Source organism: Brienomyrus brachyistius, unplaced genomic scaffold, assembly GCF_023856365.1.
Source record: "Brienomyrus brachyistius isolate T26 unplaced genomic scaffold, BBRACH_0.4 scaffold232, whole genome shotgun sequence".
Taxonomy (NCBI): domain Eukaryota; kingdom Metazoa; phylum Chordata; class Actinopteri; order Osteoglossiformes; family Mormyridae; genus Brienomyrus; species Brienomyrus brachyistius.
The window spans coordinates 173,960-199,339 of record NW_026042507.1 but is presented as its reverse complement, the minus strand read 5'-3'; the positions used below and the strand labels follow the sequence as shown (position 1 = coordinate 199,339).

The following is a 25,380-nucleotide window of genomic DNA, read 5'->3' as shown; positions in this document are numbered from 1 at the left end:
TTACTTGCCTTGTGTTACATGTTGGCATGGCAGCAGTAGGTCAGTACTACTGAACAAATTATGAGCGAAGACTTAACGATCTTACAGGCCCCTAGCTGGGGACAAAGTGGGGAACAAAAATGAAAGAGCTGTAAGTATCAAAGCGGTAGCAGGGACTGCAAAAAAAATGTAAACACCAGGATACAAGCAGCGGTTTCCATTTCACCTGTCTATGGCACATTTACTGGCTTTGACGTGAAATACATTAACAGTTCTGCTGGATTCAAACTCTCTCCCCCCAGTGCTGCTTTGGTACAGCCTTCCTCTTGACTTGGATTACATGTGACTCACACTGGATAAGAAAGATTACGATGACAATCCGAAAAGGAGGAAAAAAATCAAAGAAAAACAAACTGACTGCACTTCTCACTTACCTTTCACTGAAACCGCGATCACTATCTTGTGGGCTGAGTCTTGCCATTTTTAACAGTTTAGGCTAAAGTGAGTGGGACACCGGAGCTCAAAATGTTACAATGCAGGGGTGGACGCAAAACGTTTTGCGATTAACTTTTGCAAAATAAATAGGTAAACTATTAAATGCCTGTATGGATTATGTCTATAATGGGCCGATTTCAGTGGGGTGGCGATATAGGAAGAAAAAAAAAAAATCATAAAAGATGCTAATGAGAAGTAGAAAATGTCTAAAATGTGACCCTTTCAACACTTTCAGAGTAAGACGACCTCATCTGTGCATGTTGTTATGGTAATATTATCCATCACTGACGTCATAACAGAATAGGGCATGGGGCACGATGTGAAAACTCCAGTGAAGCTGATAATCGTTCACCGGGAAAAAGGTCCGAAGTATTTTCTGCCTTTCGAGCGACACAGCAATGTAGGGAACGATTCTTCCGCAGCTCCCCATCGCTGTTAACGGGATGTGAAGTCATCGTTCTCAGTGTGCGGACATGGACGTGAGACACGGCACGTCTGCGAATACTGAAGCGTTTGGGGACTTGGTCGATCTCCCCCACATTTCAAGCACAGTCTATGGTAGTGTTTCCCAGCCCAGTCCTCGGGGGTACCCCCCCGGTCAGTCCACGTTTTTGCTTCCTCTCAGCACACCTGTACCAGGTATTCGGTGTTCCTGATTGGCTGGGAGCTAGGAGGGAGCGAAAATGTGGACAGTCGGCGGTTCCCCGAGGACTGGGATTGGGCAAACACAGGTGTACGGCAATGTGGAGGTATTCGTCAGTTAGGTGACGCGCAGATGACTCGATTTTAAATTTTCATGCAGCAAAACGACGCGGCTGATTCATCCGACTAACACTCAGCAATTAACCCGATATACAAATATTCCAGGGTACCCAGCAACAGGCAGCACAGGGACTGGCTACGTGACTGGTTTGGCAAGCCGCCAGCTGTAAGGCACGTTTCCCAAAGCCTTTGTTGCTAATAAGGTTATTTGCTAACAACATTAGATAACAACTGAATGGTTCCAACTATGCAAGTCGATAACATGAGGTTTTGGGAAACGTACCTTTTACATTAGCGGGGTCTCAATATCTTCATAATTTACAGCTGGATAAACAATGAGCGTAATGTAACTGTCAACTCATTACCTACATGTCTAATAAATGTTTAATAAATCCCATGAATATCTTTAAAAAAAAACAAAAAAAACCTCAAATGTGCGGCTATTTTCAGCAGCTAGCTTTAAACATGATGCTGACATTTGACCCCCCAGTATCTTGTAATGAATTTTAAGCGGTGAGGTAACTTTGACAGGCTTTCTTTTCCTACTAATCAGTTACACAGAGACGAGTGTTTATTTTATGTATGTATGTGCGTGCGCGTGCGTGCGTGCGTGCGTGTGCGTGTGTGTGCATGCCTGCTTGAGTTCCACGTGCAGCAGTGGGACAGAAACACAGGAGGGTTGTGGGTCGGCTCCCCGGCGACAGAGACTGAGGGCGGGGTACCTGATCGTCACTGAGATAGTTGGGCAGGCCTCCGACAAAGAGCTTGTGTGGCGAGTCTGGAACCACGGTGGAGACGACCCCTGCAGACAGAGCGGCACGGCGCCCAAAGCCGGCCGATCACAGCAAACCGTCAACATGCCGGATAATGACCACGAGCAAACGGCGCGAGTGAAATAAGCCAACTTCAAATCAGTATGACGTCGTTATCTCCTATATAATATCAGATAAATGTAACTCCAGCAAAAAAATACCTAAATACTGGGGCAGTTTGACGACTGTTTTTTGTCTCTCCCATCTTGCTCTCCATGGGAGATGCTGACACATGCAGCACCAGTCAAAAGTATGGACACACCTGCTCTTAATGCATTTGTCTCTATTTTAGCTGTTATTCACCTTATAGTAAAAGGCCTTTGGGCATGGAAGTTATGCATATGAAGTACTGCAAAGACAAAATTTTTGTCTCTTCAAAATAGGAGCCATTGGCTTCGATGACAGCATTGCGGACTCAACCAGCTAACATATGTACCCACCTGGACCGTTTCTCCAACAGTCCTCGAGTTTCCACAAGTTCTGCGCGCAAGCTGGCTACCTTACTCTTACTCTCATCCAACTGATCCCAAACCAGCTCTATAGAGTTTAGGTTGGGGGGCTGTGGGGACCATCTCTTTCCTAGTTCACAAGGTAATAAGCTACTTGCATAACCTTCAAGGTGGGCTTTGGGTCATTATCTTGCTGAAAAACAAGTCATTTTCAGTAGGTGTGTCCAGAATTTTTAACTAGAATAGGAGCCAGCAACCCTAGAACAATTTGGGGGTTAGGGTCCTTGCTCAAGGGCCCAGTGGTGAAATCACTCTGCCAACCCTGCCAACCAGCAACCTTCTTTTCATGGGCAAACATCACAGAGCCACACAACACCCCTATGTTAACAGTAAGAAGTGAGTGACTGAGCTGTGTGTGTGTGTGTGTGGCTCAGCTGGTTAGGATGCCAGCGTTATCATCAGAAGATCACTGGTTCACATCACTGGTGATCACACCACTGGGCCGGCGAGTTTGCTCTAGGGACAGGCTGACCCTGATTTCTCAAAAAAAAAAAAAAAAAAAAAAACATTCTTCACTTTGGATAAAACTGTCTGCTAAATATTTACAACATTAAGTAAATAAAAGTGAAAGTCTCCCTCTTTATATGACAAGACATCCGCAGCTTGCGAAGGACAGTCAGTCCGTAACGAGTACAAAAAACTGGCCTTGCCGATCGGCTCTTCAAAGGTAAATAAAGATTAAGGTTATGACGGCGACAAGCAAAACGGACCTGGTACGTGGAAGGCGGGCTGCTCTGAGATGCCAGGCAGGGGGCGATAGTCGTGGGGCCGCCTGATTTTTAACGACTGACCCTGGAAAATGATGCCGTCGAAGGCCATTGCCTGCGTGGTCTCATCCACGGACCGAAACTAGGGCAGAACGAAGAACGTCGTTAATCAGGGAAGGCTGCGGTCTCCGCCTGGACACAGCAGCCATTAGGCAGGAAAGACTCTTACTTCAAGGAAGGCAAAGTTCTTGTCCTGGTTTATCTGAACAGCGAGGACGGGATTGGTGGGACCTTGACATAAGCCAGCCAATCGCATCTGGGTATTGAAGAAATCCGCCATGGCCTCCTAAAAAGACAGGCAGACACACTGAATGAAGACAGGCAGACGTCTGAAGACATCAAAACAGGCAAACGAGAAAAAAAATGACTGACAAGTCTAGTACATTTATCTATTTATTTTGCGGACACTTTCATCCAAAGCAACATACATTTCATTGAAGAAGCAGGACCAGACAGTTCCTAGAGCAAATAGTGCTTAAGGGCTGCGCTCGGGGGCCCAATGGTGAAATCACTCTGCTGCCCAAGGGATTTGAACCAACAACCTTCTTGTGACCGGCTCAGTGTCCTAACTCACTGAGCTACACATGACACCAGTATGCATGACAGAAGGCAACGCGGGACTTTGCCTGGACTCACCTCCGTCAGGCCGAAGGGGATGTTGCCGACATAAAGCCGCCTGGCCTGCCGGGTCATCTGGCTGCCGACCATCGGCACCTGGGTGGGCGTCACTGCCACGCCGCTGGTGGTGGATGTTGCCAGTAAAGCTATCGTGGGGATCTGCCCTGCAGCTGTGGGGAGGAGAAAGGGCTTCAAGACCCCAACCAGGGACGGCCAGAACATCCGGATCGTCGCCTTCATTTGCTTCTAACCCCTAGGTTTAAGCTCTCTTCACACTGTCTGAAATCATCCCAAGTGTTATTCCCTCTTTGACCAGCAGGGGGGAGGAGGGCACTCCAGAATAAATGCTTTCATTGCAACCAATATACCATAACCTTGCAATACTGAACTAGCACACATGGAAGCGTCGCATCCAAACCTTGCATTGCCTTGTACTGCATGGGGGTGATGTGCTCGAATCCCGGAGGGGGAACATCCCAGTACTTGTATGTCCTTTTCTTACGGCTTCTCCGAGGAGAGTAGCTGCCCAAACACAAAACAGAAGGTTGTTTTCCCCAAACAATACAGTGTAAACACTCAGAATCTGGCAAAAACAAACAGATGGCAGAATGTTTACATTTAACTTTGGATCGCAGGCAGTTTAAGGTCATGAGGGTGTGACCATGCGCCACTTTTTAGGCTGGCTTTGAGGTCCCATCGCTATGGCGGGGGCTACTTATAAACGCCAGTTAAAATTTAATATGGGTACAGTCCCCCTTCCCACCACGAAGAAACCAATTGGTTGATTGTGAAAGAAACTTGTTAAGAGGCCTCAAACCATGCTAGATATCAGCTTCAGTGCCTGTAACCGGGACCGTGAGGGGGGGTACCTGTGCTTCTTGTGCTCGCGTGAGCTGCTCCGTCGGTCACGACCCTTGCGGTCGCGGCTGCTGCTGCGCTTCTCGTGACTCCGCCCCCTGGAGTCCTTGCTCCAGCGGCGGTGCTTCTCGCCACGGCTCAGAGACCGGCTGCGGCTACGCTTCTTGTGTCGCTCCTTCTCCCGCTCTGGGGGACGACACCGTGGTACCAGTGAGACGGTGGGCGGAGCGACATGACTGCCCCCCTACCATCCATTTCGATAAATCCAAGATGTGTAACTCAGAGGGATTATGAATGTGTGTCCGGATGGTTGTGGGTTTGAAGCCCATGAGTCACAGAGTAATCATATTACCAACTTCCCTGGGGTGCTGGATGCTGACTGACCCAGCGCTATGCCTTAAAAGTCACTTACGGAGACCAAGATGTGGTACGGGGTCTAACTCCCCAGTTTCCTCACCAGAATGAAGCACCTCCATTCAATTCACATATTCAATCACACCCTCCTGAAACAAACACACCCATCTCTCAATGGCTAATAATTTCAAGGGCACAAGGACATCCCCTTGAATGTCAGTCTGTTGTGAAACAATAAAAACATAACCAGACTAATTAATGATATAGGAGCACAGTGGTGAGTACAGTTGCCTCACGCCTCCGAGTCTGGAGGCCTGAATTTTGCCTCTGCTCTCTGTATGGGGAATTTGCCTGGAATAGGCTCCAGGGGAGCCTGACTAAGATAACTGGTTGGACGATGGATGGGTAATTAATATCGTTTCAATCTGACAGACAGCACTTTATTAAACTAGCAATAAAATATCACCTTTCTATCCCAGCAGGTCCTTCATATAGAAGCTTAAATAAATCCCTGAAGGTGCAGTTTTCAGTGAAGCATTTAAACGCAGGTGCTGCTCGAGGAATCAGCTTCATGCATCAGTTATAACAGCGTTACGGTAATGCACCGCTGCAAAAGTACAGACACGGAGCGGCCAATGCATCTTACGTAAATCGGTAATAACCAATTACCGCAATCGCAGGCATAGTCAGAGCGCAGATATGAATGACTGGAACTGCTAGTTTATCAAACACGGCGGCACTTAGTGCTCGTCTAGCCGAATCAGGTCGTTTCGAATGACATTTTAGTGATTTAGTGATAAGGAGCTGATATGACAAGATTGCCATTTGATAGGTACATAAATCAATCCTACTTTCGACTCCGTTGTAACGCATGTTGTATATTTCAGTTGCGTTAGTATGGCTTAAGTTTATTCAGTTTACTGGATTCTCTGCACTTTAATGAAGTTATATGTGTATTGTTATATAACTGTACATCATTGTTAGTTACTGCTATCCGCTGTAAAGGTAGATACAGGTGCAAGACTTTGCAATAACGACCTAAAAGCAGTTGTTATGATTCCAGGGAACGCGGCTGATTTTTAGAGTCTATACATCATGAAGAAACGGCGATCGTGTGAGAAAGACTTATTCTGTACGGATGACAGGGCCAGCATTTCGGACCCAAGGGAAAGGCTATTGTGCATCGGAAAGAGACAAAATCATATCATTATATAGAAAACTCGTCGTAGTATTTAAAAACCAAGTAACTAACACTGTTATTAAGTGCGGACTTTAAATCAAGTGGTCGCGGTCGTTTTTATTTGCATAAAACTTTAAACGTGATCTTGAAAATATAACGCTTGCAACAAACATCCATGCATAGTGTGTTACTGCGAATGAAAATACGCGGGTCGCAATTTATGATCCAAGTGTATAATGGTAAATAATTAAATAAATAAAACCGCAGGCTTTCACATCGAGTGCACCCCAATAACGTTTCATTGAAATGTCCATGTTATGTACGCCGGGCACTGATGGATGCAGGCCTAGCGATCTCTATAACAATGCCAAGCAAAGAATGTCACTGATTTACCAAAGCGGTCAGTTTTCGGGGATCCTGCGGCAGCTGGGAGAAGAAGAATCGGGCAGGTTTCAGAATCGGCGAGCGCTCGGATAAAAGGCACCGATTTCCCAGCCGCGCTTTTCTTTTCGGAACCAGCAGAAGTGCCCTCCGCACCATCCTCGGCGCTAGGACACGCCGGCCACTTTATTACCCTAAAACAGGGAGCATACACCGATCTTCAAAGCCAAACTTACCTTGCCGATTTTCGCTTAACTGCTTCTCAAACTCATCGAAATCGGACATTTTTCAGTCCGTACTAAAGACGTATTGCAAAATAAGCAGAGGTCCAACAGTAGGCCTTTGAATGGGCTACAGGCTGCATTGGGTTCTGCTGCTTTTTCTTCCGAGTCGCCTGCCCCTCCTCCCCCGAAGTCATCGGCTCTTCCTCGGTTGTATCACACACAGGTTCGGAAACATTCGATGCGCATTACCGTCCCCTCCTGCACTGGAGGGTTAAGGACAACGTGATTATATCGAACCAAAATTGAAATGTGCAAGTTGACTTTCCTAGTTATACGTCTTCATTTTTATTCTGGGTTTAACAACCATGAGTTTATGACGTATTTTACATGATTAGTTGGCGACTGGACCTTATTGTTTATATCTCTTATTAAGGATCCATCCATCCATACATCAATTATCAAAACCACACACTTACAATCCGAGTCTAGTTTCATATGCTGCGCTGCTGAGCGACCCGCAGAATATTATGCATGAGTACAAGTCACAAGCCCCGTTTCCACTAACACGGGGCCGGTTCTAGCTTGGTGCCTTTTGAGACCGAGGCAAAAAGATGCAGACTCTCCCCGTCGGGGAATCGAACCCCGGTCTCCCGCGTGACAGGCGGGGATACTCACCACTATACTAACGAGGAGATGTACGCGCACTACTTTTACATCTTCAAGATAAACAGCGGATGACTACTAACATTTGCGAGTAATCAATGACTGAGCTTCATGTCATGACCATGGTGCTCAAGAGAAGAAAAAATACATAATGTACGTCCACTGATACCAGAACAACCATATAGCTTTATACTAAGACGATGATTAAACGGAAAATTCCTTTACAAAACACTGCCACAAAATCATAGTTTCGCAATATTACATCGTGCAACGGGACACAGTGTAAGTACGTGAAGTCGGTAATTAAATCAAGAAAAAAAAGTGAGAGGAAAAGAATACTTTTCTATTATCATATTTTTCTAACTGGCCAAACTGAGTCATATTTTGATTATACACACTAACAGAAAAACAGTGCAAATCTCCGGTAGTCCGTTTCACTTGCGCTCCGCTATGGGGCAGTAACAAGCAGAGCTTAAGTGTGGAAGGAAAAAAAAAACACAGGACAGCATCAATCCCAACTTCACAAACGCCGGAGATCGAGATGCTGTAAGCATGACAATTAACATCTTTATCCAAGGGAACAGCTGCAAGACACAGATGCCGCGCCTAACAAAGGTAGGATCGATTCCGAAGTTCAGGCATTTACAGACGCGGACTCTTCTGGAGTTGATTTTTTTCGGGAGATACGCATCAACTTCAAAAGTATGAACCGCATTATATCTATATCTGTTATGACGTTGTAGCTATTGATACTGATGCATCACAAAAATAATTTAAATGTTTTTTCATTCTGACATATGTTCGTTCGGACGAGGATTTTATTATATGAGATAAGTTTTAAATGAAAACTTTTTTTAATCTATATGATTAATTCTCGAATCTAAGCCAGACTTCACATAAATCATTCATTCATAAATATAATGGAACATACAACATCCAGGTATCCATGAAATTTATGATCAGGCTATACGTTTGTGATAACAACAAAACAACACAACATGTATATTTACAATATATGGGCCTATTGTTTAATATTGCCTCCAAATTATAGCCAGACAATAACGCAATAGGCCGACATCAAACTATTTTCATGTAAAACAAAAGTGCTGGCAGTTTGCTTGTGCTTACAGACCCCGCCTTGAGCCCATCCAGAAAGATCCCAAAAATAACCGACAAGCAAAGGTTGTAACAATCTGAGCATGTTTAGTTTAATGTAATCAGGAGCCGAATTAATAACGCGAATAAATGATCAAACCGAAAGTCTGTAGTCGGGAATATCCGATAACGTCTTCGACGTGCAGTTAAGATAGTCAGAGGAAAAACCTTGTAGTTTACTTATATATATGCCTAAATATATGAGTGTGTCTCTCCGGTGATTTAATGATGAATATAACGATTACATATCAAATCACACATTAAGCAATTATTATATTACTAGGTTGAACGTTTTCACTATGTCTGTCGTCACCTTGATTTCACGATTTTGACTATTCTTCTTATCCCAGATTGAACAAGTCATTGTGGCGATGCAAGATCCCGATATGGGGATAAAGATGAAGAATCAAAGACTGTTAATCACAGTGATTCCACATGCGATGACAGGTGCACGATACATATTTTACTTTTTAAAAATAATTTTTCGTGCCGCCCGGGTTGTCTTACACCCGGCCGTGCAGTGTCCCGGGGGCCGGGTCCTAATGGTCATTTAAGCCCTTCACAGGAAAGCCCATACATCGGCGGTCTTCGGGAATCCTGTGCATTAAGACTGTCATCGATCTCCTTGCGCTCATATTTATTTATGTAATTTATTTATCGAGTTCAGCGTTTTTGATTTATGACGGCTTAATGCATTTCTCGACTCTAACTAGATGCCTTCCTCGCTATGCCTTCCCAGGAAATGATATCGTGGAGTGGCTAATTCAGAAGTACTCCATCATGGAAGAAGGTAGGGCCGAGAAGTATGTAGGGAAGCGTTACCTGGTGCTCTTATGTGAGGTTAATCGATTGTTTTTTTCCCTTCGTGACGACGATGGCGCCCCTGCTGGCGAAAGACGTCATCAGGTTTTTTTTTTTTTGTAATAAAATAACAGAAATAAACGAGTCTTTTGAATAATAAATACAAATGAAGTAATAGAATTTGTCATCCATACAACAGATTAGCCTAGCTGCATTTATGTGTAAGCATATGCAATTCACGTGTCTGACAGAAGCATGTTCTGTTCCATTGATATTGCTGAGCCTGTGAATTAATAAATGTCAGAATTGAGCTTGTCCATAACATAGACACCCCATTCGCCTGAAGCTTTTGGGATTTTCTTCCCCTGGCGTCAATTTATCTGCTGAATTATTTATCTTTCTGCTGAGAGGCTATTAGTACAAATAATCTGTAGGCCAGTCCCGAGTCGCGCCGCTACGCATGCTGAGCTGTACGGTTTGATAGTCCCGATGCAAACTTCGCTGATAGCCAGAGGCAGTCAGTCATGCCTGGAGAAATATCGCTATCCGTCTCCCTCATTATGCACTTCTGCAAGACGCTGTTGTCCTGAATTCCCGGGCGATGCAGATGAGGTTTTAAATAGCAAGGGAGCAGATTTCCCTGATTTACAGCCCAGATTGGAAAAGAAGTCGGAATGGAAAGGAGGGGACTTTTAGGCAGTAGATGGCAGATGCATTAACAGACTTGAATGGGCAAAAAACCTGTTGCCCCGGTAAGCAGTTACCCCTCCCTGTAAACACTAGGCTTCCCCCTAGCAGCGCTGTTGCTGCGCCGGTCTGAAACCCCCGGGAGCGCCTGACTGCCAATGGCCGCGGAGGCAGCCGGAAAGTGGAAAGTCCCAATTACTCGTAATTAATTATAGTTCCGATGAGGAATGCACCATCCCCGCGGCTTATTCTGTGCACCATGTCAACGTTTTTTCCAGTTACTTGCTATACCGTAAAATAAAATATAATATGCCTACTCAGTTTCTAGTTATCGTGTGTTCTACTGTATTCCACTGACAAAAATTTAGAGAATTACTATGCCTAAATCTGGGCTACGAGTAGTGGATTTGTTTGAGCTTTGAGTAGTTTACGTGGAAATGAGTGACCACTTTGTGTGTTTTCAGAGGCACTTCATGTGGGGAATCTGATCGTGAAGCACGGCTACATTTACCCCCTAAAGGACCCCAGGACGCTCGTCCTGCGGCCCGACGAGACGCCGTATCGCTTCCAGGTAACCTAAAACCACGGTTTCTTCAGATGGAGGGCAGCGCGAGAGGGTGGTGGCCATGTGGGGGGGCACGCATATCGAAACTATTCGTTGGAGAGACTGCGGAATTACCGTGTAGGACAGTATTTCTCAATCTGGTCCGGGCTCCAGAGCTGAGAGGGTGCAAAAACGTAGACTGTCTGGTAGGGAGCTGGGAGGGAGCAAAAACGTGGATCATCTGTGTGTCGCCGAGGACCGGATTGGGAAACACTGATGTATGAGAACCAATGCCAGTTAAAGTAGCAAAATGCCTTCCACCCGCCTTGTCCCTGACATGTTAAATCACAAAGCACCTTTGTCACGCTGCTTCTGAATAGTTTCAAATGACAGCATCTCCTTTTTGCTAGACTCCGTACTTCTGGAGCTCTCAGCAGTGGCCAGCCTCCGAGCTAGATTACGGTGATTACCAATTATTAATCATGTGCTCGCCTATTACATCATTACTTCCCTTTACTAGAATAATAGAAAAACACAGTTTCTTGCCATGTCTTTCTTTTGCTCTTCTAAAGCGATTTATTTGACTAAGAAGAATATCAGAAAGCAAGGGCAGCTGATAGACTATGAAAAGGTAAGAGAAAATTTTTATTTATGTACATTTCAATGCTATTCTTATTCGCTGGTCTGAAGCATTGCTTGATGAGATCATGTGATAGCTGAATGCTCATGGGAGTTTTACTTACACAAAATATTATGAGGGTAGAAGGAAAAATGATTGGTTCAGAGAGATAACCAATTAGATTGTACATGAGGTGGATCCGAGCAACTAGAGGAGGCAGGAGCAACCAATCAGATGTCTTGGTCCTGCCTCCTCTGCAATCTGATTGGTTATCTATCCGAACCAATCATTTTCCTTCTGCCCTCAGAACATTTTTGTGTAAGAAAACCTCCCACCAATTATGCACATAGTAGGATCGCACATAGACATCCACCAACTTGCCGCCATGTTGCGTCAGGGTCAACGCATTTTAGGTTCTCATCAGTAAGAGGGTTTGTGAATCCGACACTGCCAGCTGATATCCTGGGAGGGGTTCGGCCTGTGAGTCATAACGTGAACCCATGCAGCAACGCAGCCAGCCGTGCGACCTGGCAATGTCGCATTTAAACATCGTCTCCGCAGGACAGCTACAACATGTTGCACAAACGGATCAACCACACCTGGGACTTCGTGGTGATGCAGGCGAAGGAGCAGCTCAGGTAAACCCCACCCCAGCCCGGGAATACTGTCGCATCGAGCTATGAAATCAATTTCATAAATGCACACAAGGGGACAGATGAGAATGGATGAATAAATCTCGTATTAAGAGGATGATGATGTTACCTAAATTAAAAAGTAACATGGTGTGTGGTCATAATTTCCCTCCTATCTGTTAAATCAGACCTCAGCCTAAACACTAGAGTCGGAAATCCATTTCTAAGTGAAAAAGGAAACAGAAAAATGAAAACCCTACCTTGCAGTTCAGTGATTACCGCTATATGCTAATTACCCAGTATGCTTTCTGACTCTCCATCGACTGCTCTGCTCCTACCAGGGCAGCCAAACAGAGGCGCAAGGCGGACCGCATCGTGCTGGAATGTCAGGAACAGGCCTACTGGCTCGTCAACAGACCGCCAGTAAGCACCTCCCCCGAAACCCCTGACTCCCTACATCTGCCCCGGCGAAAACCCAGTATGCTGTGATTAGAGTAAAGCACACACTGGGTAAACCTGAACTCAATGCACCTTGGCAGCTCGAATATCGCCTCAGGCTGGGGGCGATTCTAGGATTTTTTTGAGGTTGTGGGGCAGAGTGGTGGCTCTGGGCCTAGGGATCTGTGCAAGCAAGTGGAAGGTTGTTGGTTCAAATCCTGTGAATGCCCAGAGTGATTCTACTCCGTTGGGCCTTTCAGCAAGGGCCTTAACCTGCAATTGCTTTGTCCTGGGTATGACATTAATCTACATGCAGGCCTGTTAGGAGATCCTTCAACTTACAGGGGAAACTTGGCAGGATTGGCAGGAAGGCATAGGCAGGGTCCCATTCCCCCACAGAGAGCTGGGGGGTTGTGCAGTTCTCTCCCACGACAACGGGTTTGTTCAATGAAGGAAGGCAAAGGAAACATCTGTAAGGACATATGGAACATTTCCGGTATAATTTTCGATCTCCGTCATCTCCAGAGCATTGAGCTCAGCAAAATTCACGGGGGGGGGGGGGGGGGGGGGGAGTTTTATCTTCGTTAAGTAAGACACACAGAGTGTCTCCATGCATACTTTGTGGGGGAGGAATATATCACTTCAGGCCTGATAACCCACTACTGCTTCAGTGTGATCATGAAATATTTACTTAGCTGGGAAGAAGCCTATGTTCTGTGGGACGAGAGCTTTCAGAAGACAGACAGGACAGCAGGCTGCGGGAATGAGCAACTGCACCCTCGCTGAGTGTAATTTGGAGTTCATGAATAACACAGGAGAGTGGAGAATGAAAGTGTGGGACAGGAGCAGAGTGTGGTGTGTATCTGGCTTAATCCCGGCCGTCACTAGGGCCCCTTTCTGCTGGGTGCGCAGCATCTCTCAGGGCTAATAAGCATCAGCGTTTATGTGGGCCATTATCCCCATCCGGGGCGGCATCAGGAGGTGGGAATGGCAGCCACGCAGCTGCGGATCACATCCTAAATTCAGCTTATTTTGCAGATGTACCTTTTATTGAGACTAGAGCAGTTGGGGGTTTAGGGACTTCTCTCAGGGGTCCAGTGGTGATGTCACTCTGCTGACTGTGGGATTTAAACCGGCAACCTTCCAGTCATAGGCGGCGACTGCCAACCCGCTCAGCCACACACCACCTTCATTGATGAAACCCACCGTTTTGACGCCAATTAGACGGAAACACAGTTGAGCCAAAAACCACGCAGCGTAGGGCCCCCCAGTCAGGTGCTGCTCGTGTTTAAAAGGCAGGGACGCTCTGCACTCTGGTACGGCCAGGTGGACGGGGGAAGCTGGGGGGGGGGGGGGGATTAAAACCAGCAAATGACAAAATGGCCGCTTCCTGCCTCCTTTCTCTTTGCCCGAGAAACACGAGACGCATCGCTAAGACTGGTGATGCTTGGATCTGGGAGAGAGGAGTGCGAAGGGACTGGGAGACGGCCTGAAGCTAAAATGCAGACATGCTGTGTTTGCGTCTCCCCCCCCACCACCCCCCCACTTGTTGGGCCTTTTAAACGAGCTGGAAGAGGATCCCACCTCCGGAATACCGGATCCATTATCTGACCTCTATTCCTGCGGCTCAGGCTTAATGCTGCATGTTAGCGGAGAGATAATGGATGTAATTGCAAATAGCAGCGTAATAATTTGCCAAATAGTCTCTCTGCTGTTAAGTCCTGAGCTGATCTGAAGCACTTTAATTGGGATTTAAGGAAACCATGTTAAATCAGATTGCATTCAGTATCGACATTTGGTTAGTTTATTCTGTAAAGCAGGGTACCCCAGTCCTGATCATGGATACTGTGTCACCGACTGGCCCTCCAGGACCGAATGGTCCTTTTGGAAAGCTGTCACACTGTCCCCTACTGGGCAGTGTCGCCATGGGCTGTACCCAGTGGCATCATGGGAAATGTGACCAGTAGTGCTAAGGGGTATTAATGCAGCGTTAGACCGGCGTCAGTCTGCTTGAGAGAAACGAGCTCACTCTTCATCTGAAGTTCAGCTAAGGATTTCTCACCCTCTGATTTTCTGCAGCCGGGAACATTCAGCGTTCAAGAACAAGGCCCTGAGCGAAGGAACCGGCACAACTCCCGAGTCCAGCTGGTCTGAGCTTTTTATTAAGCATATACATTTTTTCCGTAATGCCAGTACCTGCTGTTTATCGCCTCTGTCAGTCACAGGACCGGATCCGGGCAAACAAGAGAGCCGCTCGGGGCCTAGATAAGATCAAAGTCATGAAGAAAAAATATGTATATTAATATCTATATATATATGGCAGCTATAGGCAGAATAGGCTGTTGCCTTGGGCCCCCAAATTACCCAAGGAAGTGAAGTGATAATCAGTGTTTTTGGTGGGAGGGCATCCGAGGGAAGCTCGTGTGTGAGTGTGACAGCACTTCGTTGTGCTCATCTTTCTGTCTCACTTCTTCCTCACTTCCTGCTCTCGTTTTCCATGCTAACGTAAGTACGTCAGCAGTCCCACAATACATACTCGTAATAGTGCTATATTATTCATGGTTTCTAGACTGGATGTCTGCTTAGTAAAGCCAGGAGCTGAGTGTGAGCAGAATTCCTACTGTCTGATTCCTTGCATGTGATTCGCTCGTGGGAGTTTTACCCTCACAAAAATGTTCTGAGGGCAGAAGGAAAAATGATTGGTTCAGAGAGATAACCAATTAGATTGTAGAGGAGGTGGGTCTAAGGAACTAGAGGAGGCAGGAACAAGACATCTGATTGGTTGACCCCCCCCCCTCCTCTAGTTGCCTGTATCCACCACTTCTACAGTCTGATTGGTTATCTCTCTGAACCAATGAACCTTGTGCCCTCAGAACATTTTTGCGCAAGTAAAACTCCCATAAACATGTGGCTTATATCATGTTTAGAGACGGTTTTGTTTCTTCCTTCTTTACAGAACAGAACGCGGACTACTACAAAAGAGAGGTAAGCCTGAAAGAATTTAGAGTGAACCTATTTCAGCTGATGGGATGGTTGCCAAGAACAACCAAAGAGGGTGATTAAGTGGGCTCTTAAGAATGCTGTCATAAGAAAATTGCTTCGGAAGGATCTACATCTGTGTTGTCGTTTTCTTTTGTTGGCTCTCAGATATTGACAAATTCTGTTTAAAGGTACAACAGCATGGCTCTTATCAGGGCTTGGATGTGTACCATGCTGTGCCTTTTTTCTGACTCTTATATTCCCCGTGTGATTTTTCATGGCTCCCGACACCAGATTGAACACATCAGGAAATCCCTGGGCCGCTCGAGGGTCAAGTCCTCCATCTGCCTGGAAAGGTTGGATAACAGCCTCCCCCACCTACCCCCCCCCAACACCTGTGATTCAGCCTCAGTCCCAGCATAGCTGGGGGACCACTGGTTCGACACCAGTCCACATTAGTCCCTAACTGGGGGATATCTCTGGGTATTCTGTATACTGTGCCTCTGATTGGTGGGGGGGGGGGATCTATTTCATGTTAATTCTGACAAAAATGCTGGGGACTGCTCTTTGTGAAAATCTAACCTCGTTATTTCGTTCTTTCGTCCATCTGCCCATCCATCTTTCACCATAAATCTCAGAGTCACACATATCCTGGATTAATGATGCCTAACTAATATTGAAACCGGTTGACTATTAAACTGAATTGAACTGTATTTAACTGCAAATAATTACTTAATATTGATCAGAAGGTCGCCGGTTCAAGCCTGGCTTCAGCACACTTGTGGGTCCTTGAACAAGGCCCTTAACCCCCAGGTTCCTGGGAGCCTCTACGGGCAGCTGCCCTTTGCTACCAAGCTTTCTCTCACCTATGGAGAGCAAGATGGAGGAGATGAAAAGAGAATTTCCTTATAGGGTTCAATGACGTATAATCATTTCGTCACCATTTCGAGCTCCAGTTTGCTGGAATATGCCAGCATTGAACCTGAATATTTGATGACTTGCAAGGATTATAGAAAGTAGGACTAAAACTGGGAATGGCTGGTCTTCTGTGTTCAGCTTCCTTAAGTTCAGCGAGCAGTACCTGAACCATGACCCCATGATGCAAGGCTGCCCCCCCAGCAACCCCTGGATAACAGATGACACGGCACTCTGGACGCTGAATGCCGACATGTGAGTGTGCGTTACCGCGCCCCATCCTGCCTCTTCAGGGCCACACCCCCAGAGGTGACTGTCGTCTCTTCACTTCCACGCCTCCTGGTGCAGGGTGGAGACACCCACCAAGCTGCGGGTGGAACGATGGGGGTTCGGCTTCACGGAGCTCCTTAGGGACCCTCTGGGACGGTGCAAGTTCAGGGAGTACCTGGAGAAGGAGTTCAGTGGTGAGCAGCATGTAGACCCCCCCGCCCAAGTAGATCAGCTTCATGGAGGCATCGTCAGCAAGTAAGAATCATATTCATTATTTGATCACTGCGGGCCTATTTGGGCAGTGTGTGACTCAGCAGATTGGGATTCATTGCAGGAGGTCATCAGCTCAAATCCCAGAGTCAGCTGAGTGACCTCACTATTGGGCCGTCGATCAGTTACTCCAGGGACTGACTGACCCTGCCCTCTCAAAAAAAAAAAAAAATAGGATCTAGCATCTGCTAAATTAATAATCATGATCCCTCTATGAAAGGCAATTCTCCTCCATATTGGCATCGTGATGAGCGCCTCCTGCAGGTAGCTGATGCATGCGCTGTTTCATTCACAGTGGAGAACCTCTGTTTCTGGGAGGCCTGTGAGGACATCCGGCACGGCGAGAGCGCTACGATCCCGCAGAAGGTGGAAGAGGTCTACAAGTGAGTGCGACCTTGTGGCCCAGTGGGACAGTTTGCATCCCAGTTGAATTTAGAGCAGGCCCTGATGTGGCACTTGCTTACTCCCAGTGGGACTGCAAAGCTCAGGCTCATCACTTCCTTCCCCCCAGGCAGTTCCTGGCCCCGGGAGCCAGCAAGTGGGTAAACGTGGACAGCAAGACCATGGAGAAGACCCTGCAGGGCATGAAAAGCCCACATCGTTTTGTCCTGGATGACGCCCAGATGCACATCTATTTCCTGATGAAGAAGGTAGGAGCATTAACTGTGCACAGCCATGAAAGTGGATGACAGCTTCATTAAAACGGGCTCTCGGCCTCTCCTCTCACCCTCAGGACTCCTACGCCCGCTATTTAAAGTCCGATCTCTACAAAAACATGCTGGCTAGAGCCATAGAACCACAAGAGACCAAAAAAAGGTAAAACTATTATCTTCTATAAAAGGGGTCTTTCTGTAATATATTCCATGTATTTTATATAAGGGGATAAGACTCATATTGGTGTGGGATACACACAGGTTCTGTTTCTGGGGTTGTTAACGATTAATTCCAGGGATTTTTGGGCTTAGTGTGAACTGCTGGCTTCAGCTTAGCTTCGTCACTAAGACTACACAGAGTTCTGTAATGTTAATTGCTTTTGCGTCCCCTGTGATGCTCTCCAGTTTCTGTTTGTAATTCCACGGTAGTCAAGGATTTTCCAACATGGCTGACTTAGAAAAGGCAGTGCCACAAGTGTTAGCGGAACGCTAACATGTTCTCCTTCCCATCATGCCCCAGTGTCTTTCCCTTTGTGAGACGCCAGCGGCACTCCAGCCGTAACCCTGCCCTTTTCGCCCAGGCCTTAGAGGACAACGGCAAGACCAAGTCCCTGGGGTCACCAGCAAGTCCCACAGCAGCCTGCTCTTCCTAACACTGCCTCCTGGGGGGGGGATGCACTCTGAGCTCACTGCTGCCCCACAGAGGCTGTTTGGGGGCGGTGCTCTGCTGCTCTATTTGACGCAGTCTTCCAGGATTTTTAACTTCGGATGTATTTTTATTATAGTGTCATGTTAAATAAGAACAGACTAAATTATGGTTTAGATCAGAAGTGAGAAAAGTCCTGTGTCTCTATATATAGGAAAAGTTTATTTCATTAGTAACAGACAAACCATAGTTGAGCCAAATATTGCCTTATTACTAAGTAATAAACATCTGCATACAACTTTCACTGAAACAATGGTTGTAATAGATAAATAGCCATTTAAAACTTGGCATTTAGCTCAGTGCTTATAATGTGGATTGTGTCCCATATTCCAGATCAAAACTGTGCAGTTTCGAACCTGCATCATGTCTGCTTCAGATTCCAGCAGCTTCTCTCATCCTTTGTTCATTTACTTCTTCAGCATTTCTCAATAAATTAAGCAAGTTTTTAATTCACCTTTAGTGGAATTCTGTCACTTAAATACCAAAATAGAATAACACAGGTGTCGTACTTTTCAACCATTTTTCTTTTGGCTTATAAACGGCATGTGCTACTCTGAGATCACTGACCTGCTGGAGATGTGGTTCGGAACCGCAGGTGACCTCGAGTTCTTTTTTTTTTCCTCCGTGGAGGGAATCAAACAACAAAAGAGATTAGCCAGAGATCCACCCTGCACGGACTTGCTGGTATGATGGGAACGGGACCTAGATTTACTGGAAGCACAAAGAGAGCAAACTAAATTCTGCCCAACAGACAGGCGGAACAAATCGCTACAAAAGGTTTCAGTCACCTGTCTCCCCTGCCAGGACAGCACCTCCCTCCCACAGCGCACCAACAATACATTATACTATTATACCGTGTCTTGGAAAAGTATTGGAATCCTACTTAGTGTTTTAAAAAGCAGCACATTTCTAAATTATCTATATCCCAGTCCCTGAAAGCTATAACTAAAGATTACTGAGGGTAAGATGAATCTCTGCTGCATCTCATAAGTTCATTAAAAATCGAAACTTCCTTTCTTTCAGAACTGAATTTTCTGCCATGTTGGTCTTTAAAATTGTCCATTCGGCTCCAACAAGCTTTCGAACTCCAGTTTGAATGAAATATTGGGCTGCGAATGTGAAGTAGACAGGGTCATGGTGAGGAATGCGTCAGGAATATGGGGCGTGTCTGGAAGTCTGTGTCCATCACCAAAGCCTGTGATATTCATTATTGGCGGTTTGTTTATTGGCTGCTAAGGCTCACAATGGAAGCTCAATACTAAGTGTTTTGAATTACTGAAGTTTGCATGTTGACGGAGCCGGGATGGATGGATGGATGGATAGATAAATGTTTAATAATACATGCAGTACAAGTGTCAAACTAACTTTACCAGACAAGCCCATTAAAACGAGGCTCTCAGTTTCTCTTGAAATTCTTATGTAAAAAAAAAAAATAATAATAATAATAAACTACTTTGCATGTTACTTTTTAATAGATTTCCTTTTTAAAAAATTAAATCTGACTACGCAAATCCTTCAACTCCTACACTACCCATCAAGGCAATCCTCAGGATTCCAGCAGCACAGAGTTAACTGATGTTCTGCGCGGTTCTTAAAAATGCATGAAACTCGCGAGATAAAAATAAAACAACCGCAACAGAGAATACTGAAATTCCGTCTTCATATTACTGAAACATACAGGATTAAGAGACAACATGAAGTTGGGAAAGGGATTGGTGGGGGGTGGGGGGTGGGATTAAAGGCACTGTCAGCATAACATCATAAAGACGGCACCGATGTCCATTTGCCATGGATTATGTTGTATTCTGCGACTAAAAAGGACCCATAATCTGATTAAGTTCACATCAGACTAATGAGTGAATCTTCTCTGACAGCATTACTGACGCATAGCCCGCCATCCAGAGCTGCATTAGTGCGTTATGGGTTTCTAAGGCCCACCTTAACACAGCAGGGAAACACGTGCTGCTTAGTACGCTATTTCTCGGATCTGTAACATCGTAAGGTCACAGTACAACGTCGTGTCTTTCTGCAACTTTATAGCAGGGCTGAACAGCCAGGTGGCATTTTGGGCATTTTCAAGGTGAGCCGATGGGTAGGCGAGCCGGCAAAAATCTTGGGGAACCCCCCCCCCCTTTCCCAGTCAGCAAAATTTATTGCACAGCAAAAGTTATGGAGACCCCAGCTCTGTAAAATTTACTGTGGGAGTCCAAGGAAACTTTAAAAACACAATATCTCAATCTCCGGAGTCCTTTAAACCTAAAAAATATACAAAGAAATCTATGCTGTGATTCTGCTAGAGAATTTGGGCCCCATGAATGCATATCATATTGGGCCACAAACCCACACCAATGCAGTTATGTTCCAAGTTTTTTACTGTCCTAATCTCCCCCCCTTAACTGCGCCCCAGACTTGATGTTCCACGTTACAATTTCAACCAAATGTTGTGTGTTAAAAAAAAAATTAAATTGTGCACCAAAATTTTTTAACATGAAAGCAAGCATTAATAAAACTTAATCAAATGTTGATTTTTTTTTTTTTATATATAGAATTTCTCATTGTTTTGCTGATATCTGGGAAAACTGGGTTCATGGATCGGGATGGAAAGGCATGTTCAACGCACATTTTTTTTTAAATATTGATTTCCAGCAACTAATAAGCAAATCGAGGGAAATCTGCAAGGTACAAATCTGCAAGGTACAACAGAACCGTTCATCTCATTTCTACCCCGTCAAATCGCGTCCCAGGCTTTCTGGACCTCCCACTGAAATGCATTCAGCGACATCCACCTAAACAATTGCATTACCCCGGCAACGGGACTGCAGTAATCTCATTTAGTCTGAGAATTTGTGTGTCAGAAGGTAGAAAATTAGGATACGGACACGTTGCTCAAAGAGTGCCACGGAGTCACCAGCAGTATCATCAAACACGCCATTTAATACAATAATTTTTTTATCATTGTTTGTATAAATACAAATGATTCTTATTAAACAGCATGACTGACTCGTGCAATACAAATAGGCATATGCATCAAAACCTTTATTAGATTTCAGAAATCACAGAAGAAAATCAAGCTTGGCAAAATAAAAATTATGCAAAATTATCCAGTATATTTCAGCCGTTTCTATAAATGTACGCTAAGGTGGTACTTGCCAACGCCGAAACAATTCTCTCATCCAGTCACAGTGCTCTTTAAAATGGAGATACTTTAATTTATTTAAGGTTGAGTTAAAACACGACATTTAATATTCAGAATAAAATCAAAATCTGATAAGGGATTCACATCGTTTACCGTTTAACTGGTATGTCCATTTTCGATAGGCTTGTTGGGTGGGTAAAAACCCTATTTAACTGATCAGGGTCACTTAGGCAAGTTCACCTTAATTAAAAACAAAATAACTAAACAGCACATAACTAGTCAAAGTGTAAACTCTGCTGTTGGCAAAAACTGTACGGCTGGACCCCCAAGGGCACCAGCGACTGTAGGGCCTTGCTTGGCCAGTAGGGGGCCCCCTTGCACGTGACATTGCAAGGATTTGTAAGTTGTAGGGCGCAGATGGGAAACGAGGTGGGGTAAGAAGCATTTAAAGTGCGGAGCCACATACAGCCATGGGGGTGGGTTTGGGTTTCTAGCACAGCCTGCAAAGACCAGAATAAGTTCCTTTCCTCAACACACTAGCGCCCCCTTGGCCAAACACGACCCATGGTCACCTTGCAAATCATTAAGCTGCCCTGAACCCCACTCTGCTTTCAGTAAGTGCCATTTAAAAACAATGATATACACACATTTTCAGGAGAGCACCTGTGAAGTCACCCCCCCACACACACACACACACACTACTGGCATTGTTTGGCACCCGACCCATGTAAACCTGACCCCGATTTGCATAATTTATTCAGGTATATATCAGAAACCAGGGTTTCTGCCACCTAGAGGCTGTACGGCGCAACAAGAGACAAATCGCCATCAAAAACACAGGACCTGGAGAATCACCCGGGGTGGGGGGGGATACATACTGTCACGTACTGGCGTGGGTGGGGGAGGACGCAGGCAGTGTGGCAGTCAGCCAATGGGCGAATTCACGAGAAAAAACACTGTATGTTAAAAACCGCTAGCATCCAGCATGAGAGAAAAAGGTCAAAGCGAGTCAGGGTTTTTCCGGGGGGGGGGGGGGGGGCAGGGTTGGTCTTACCTACACTGGCATGGGAGGGGTGGGAGGCATTGGTTAATGGTACAATGTGCAAGACAATTATCTGGGAGAGGAAAATTAACTTCCCCTAAAGTAAAACTAAAGTCACAAGAAAACTGTGGTACCCTCTGTCAATAGACCACACTCAAAAAACTCTGAGTAAAAGAGGAACGTTATTGGCCTGGCTAATCTCTCTCTCTCTCTCTCTCTCTCTCTCTCTCTCTCACACACACAGCTTGAAATGCTTTTTACACATTTACACTAATGTATATCACAATGCTACCAAAGCTTTGCAAATGACCACAGAGCGGGACTGACACCCAAGTGTGTGTAGAACCACACACACACACACACACACACACACACACACACACACACACACACACACACACACACACACACACACACACACACACACACACACACACACACACACACACACACACTCACTCTCTCTCTGAAGTGCTTTAAAAACATAACGGATAAATTATTTTATGTGCAAACTGGGAGGGGGCAACAAAAAGTCGCAAAACACACATGGAATCGATCCCCTCCCCCATCACAACCAACCCTCGGTGAACGAAACCAGAAAGTCAGTCATTGGCATCCCGGGTTCCGGACTTTGCTGAAATGCACGACCGGTGCGGGTTCTGGCGGGGGCTGACTGGGGGCAGGGGGGGTTGGCCTGGTGAGCAGCGCGGCAGTCGCCTTCCACGCATCACGTCTGTGCCAGCTGCAGCTCCTCCAGGCCGTCTTTGCCCAGGTGGTAACGGGCCAGGTCCTTCCGCGTCACCAGTCCCACCACCTGGGCACCGGGAACATGATTGGTACGTAGAACAGGGCATAGATAGCTGGTTATGTTATGAGGGAGGGGTGGGAGTAGCACAGGAAACCAGGGTGATAACCTTGATCTAGATGGATGCCCAACGGCCACTGGCTGAAAACCGATGCAGTAATTTTCGAATTTTACAATGAGAATGGAGATATGTGCTGGAGATGACGAAGGCCTGAGGACCTCGCAAGGCAGACGCACCTGGTTGTCACTGTCCACCACAATGAGGTGCCGCAGACCAAGGGCCCTGAACAGCTTGAAGACACGAGGAAGCGACGTCTCCTGAAAAAGAGGCAGAAGAACACAGTCGCAGAACATGACTGTTTAGTCAAATGTGTCTCTGGTTCTCAAGGACCAAGACCAAGGCTGAGACTGAGACTAGTACCTGCGTGACAGTGTAGGGGGTGGGATTCATGAACTCCGTCAGGTCCATCATGCACTCCCTCTCGTCTTGGGACACATGGATGGACTGGATCGGAGGGAAGCGAGGGTAGGCATCCCGGAAGTCCTTCAGCTGCAGTTTGCGCAGATTGAGACGAGAACGAGCCCGTTCCACAAACACCTGGTTGAAAAGAGTACACCGGTCACAACGTGGATGAGCACACTTCTCATTGGCTTGCTGCACTGACATTCGCAACCGTGTACGCAGTAAACAGACCCCTCATTGGTCAATCGCACTGCCAGTCACATCCAGGTATTCAATAATCAAACCCCTCATTGGTCAGCTGCACTGTCATTCACAGGCATGCATATACACCAAGCACCCTGATAGGTGTTAGTGTGGACAGACATGCTCCTTATTCAGCTGACCTCTGCAGGAACCTTAGGTCACACTCACCTTGTGTTTCAGGAGCACGATAAGCTGGGAACGCAGGATTAAGCCACAGATTTTCCCTGGCTAAGAGCACAAAATTCAGATTAGCAAAGCCCCAAAGTACATCATGTGACAAATCTCCAGGAAAACAAAATCACCCCTAGTGGGAGGGACATACCTCACAGCCATCACTCAACCCGGAGACTACAGGGAACCCGTTGTGATTGGTCGAGGTGTTGCTGAGCACATCCACAATAGTGCCCACTTTCTCCACCAGGTTGAAGCAGGTTACTGGAGAGCTCATAACCTCCCTGAATGGACAGACACACCAAACCTGAATATACAGTGAGAATGAAGCACCAATGTCTTGCTAAAGGCGTGTACTGGGCTCATTGAAGCATTAGCAGGGAAAATCCTGTAGGGGGCAATATACCTGGCAGTCAGGGAGTGGGAGGTGGCTGGGGCATCCCAGTGCAGGAAGGGCACACTCTGCAGCTTGATGTGGATGTCGTATAGCCCCTGTGGGAAAATTCGAGTCACTCAGAAGAGCTTAGGATCACATCTGCACAACATTCACAAGCTGCCACCCCTTGAAGTTTTACTTCCTCTAAGCAGATTTGCTGGCACATTGAGGAACAGAGAAGCGAAACGAGCTGTCACAGCATGATGTGCCACCTTAAGTTAGACAGCTGTGCAAAAACAACGGAAGGGTTCTCAAAATCAGTCACTGGAAGGACAGATGAAAAAAAGATGGCGTCAGACTGGTGGCTAGCTGCACCACCCACACCAAAAGCAAACATGAGACCGGAGCAGTTAACGAAACACGACTGGCCCGATTCCAAGTTCTGCACGGTCTGAAAGGCGATGAGCTCATCACTCACTGACAGGCTCACACATAATGCCAAATGGACCAACCCGCTCCAACCCGAAACGTCAACACTGACCTCCACGAAATAATCGCCCACGATCTTCGCCGTCATCAGAACCAGCATTATGGGTAGGCCGTAGGTGACATTTCCGGTGGCTTCCACCATGATGACAGTCAGGCTGAGGGTCATCCTCACGATCCCACCTGGCAAAGACCTTCGTAAACAGACGCAAACCCGAAGCCTCATGTGCCTCCATGCACCTCTAGACGAGCTCTGAAAAGCAGGCTGACCGCGGACGGACACTCACCAAGCTGGGCGGCGGCTCCAATCAGAGCGTACTTCCCAGGGTCGGCCAAGGTCTGTCAAACGAAACGCCACAAATCATAAAACATGCTCATTCAAAAACT

The 25,380-nt window shown here is 46.2% G+C and overlaps 1 non-coding gene across 1 annotated transcript; it reads right to left on the bottom strand.

Moving 5' to 3' along the window:
- Window positions 1-7,559: 7,559 nt before the first annotated feature.
- On the bottom strand, window positions 7,560-7,631 carry trnad-guc (transfer RNA aspartic acid (anticodon GUC)). Its single transcript has one exon. It is a non-coding gene; the product is annotated as a tRNA-Asp (tRNA).
- Between the last annotated feature and the right edge of the window lie 17,749 nt (window positions 7,632-25,380).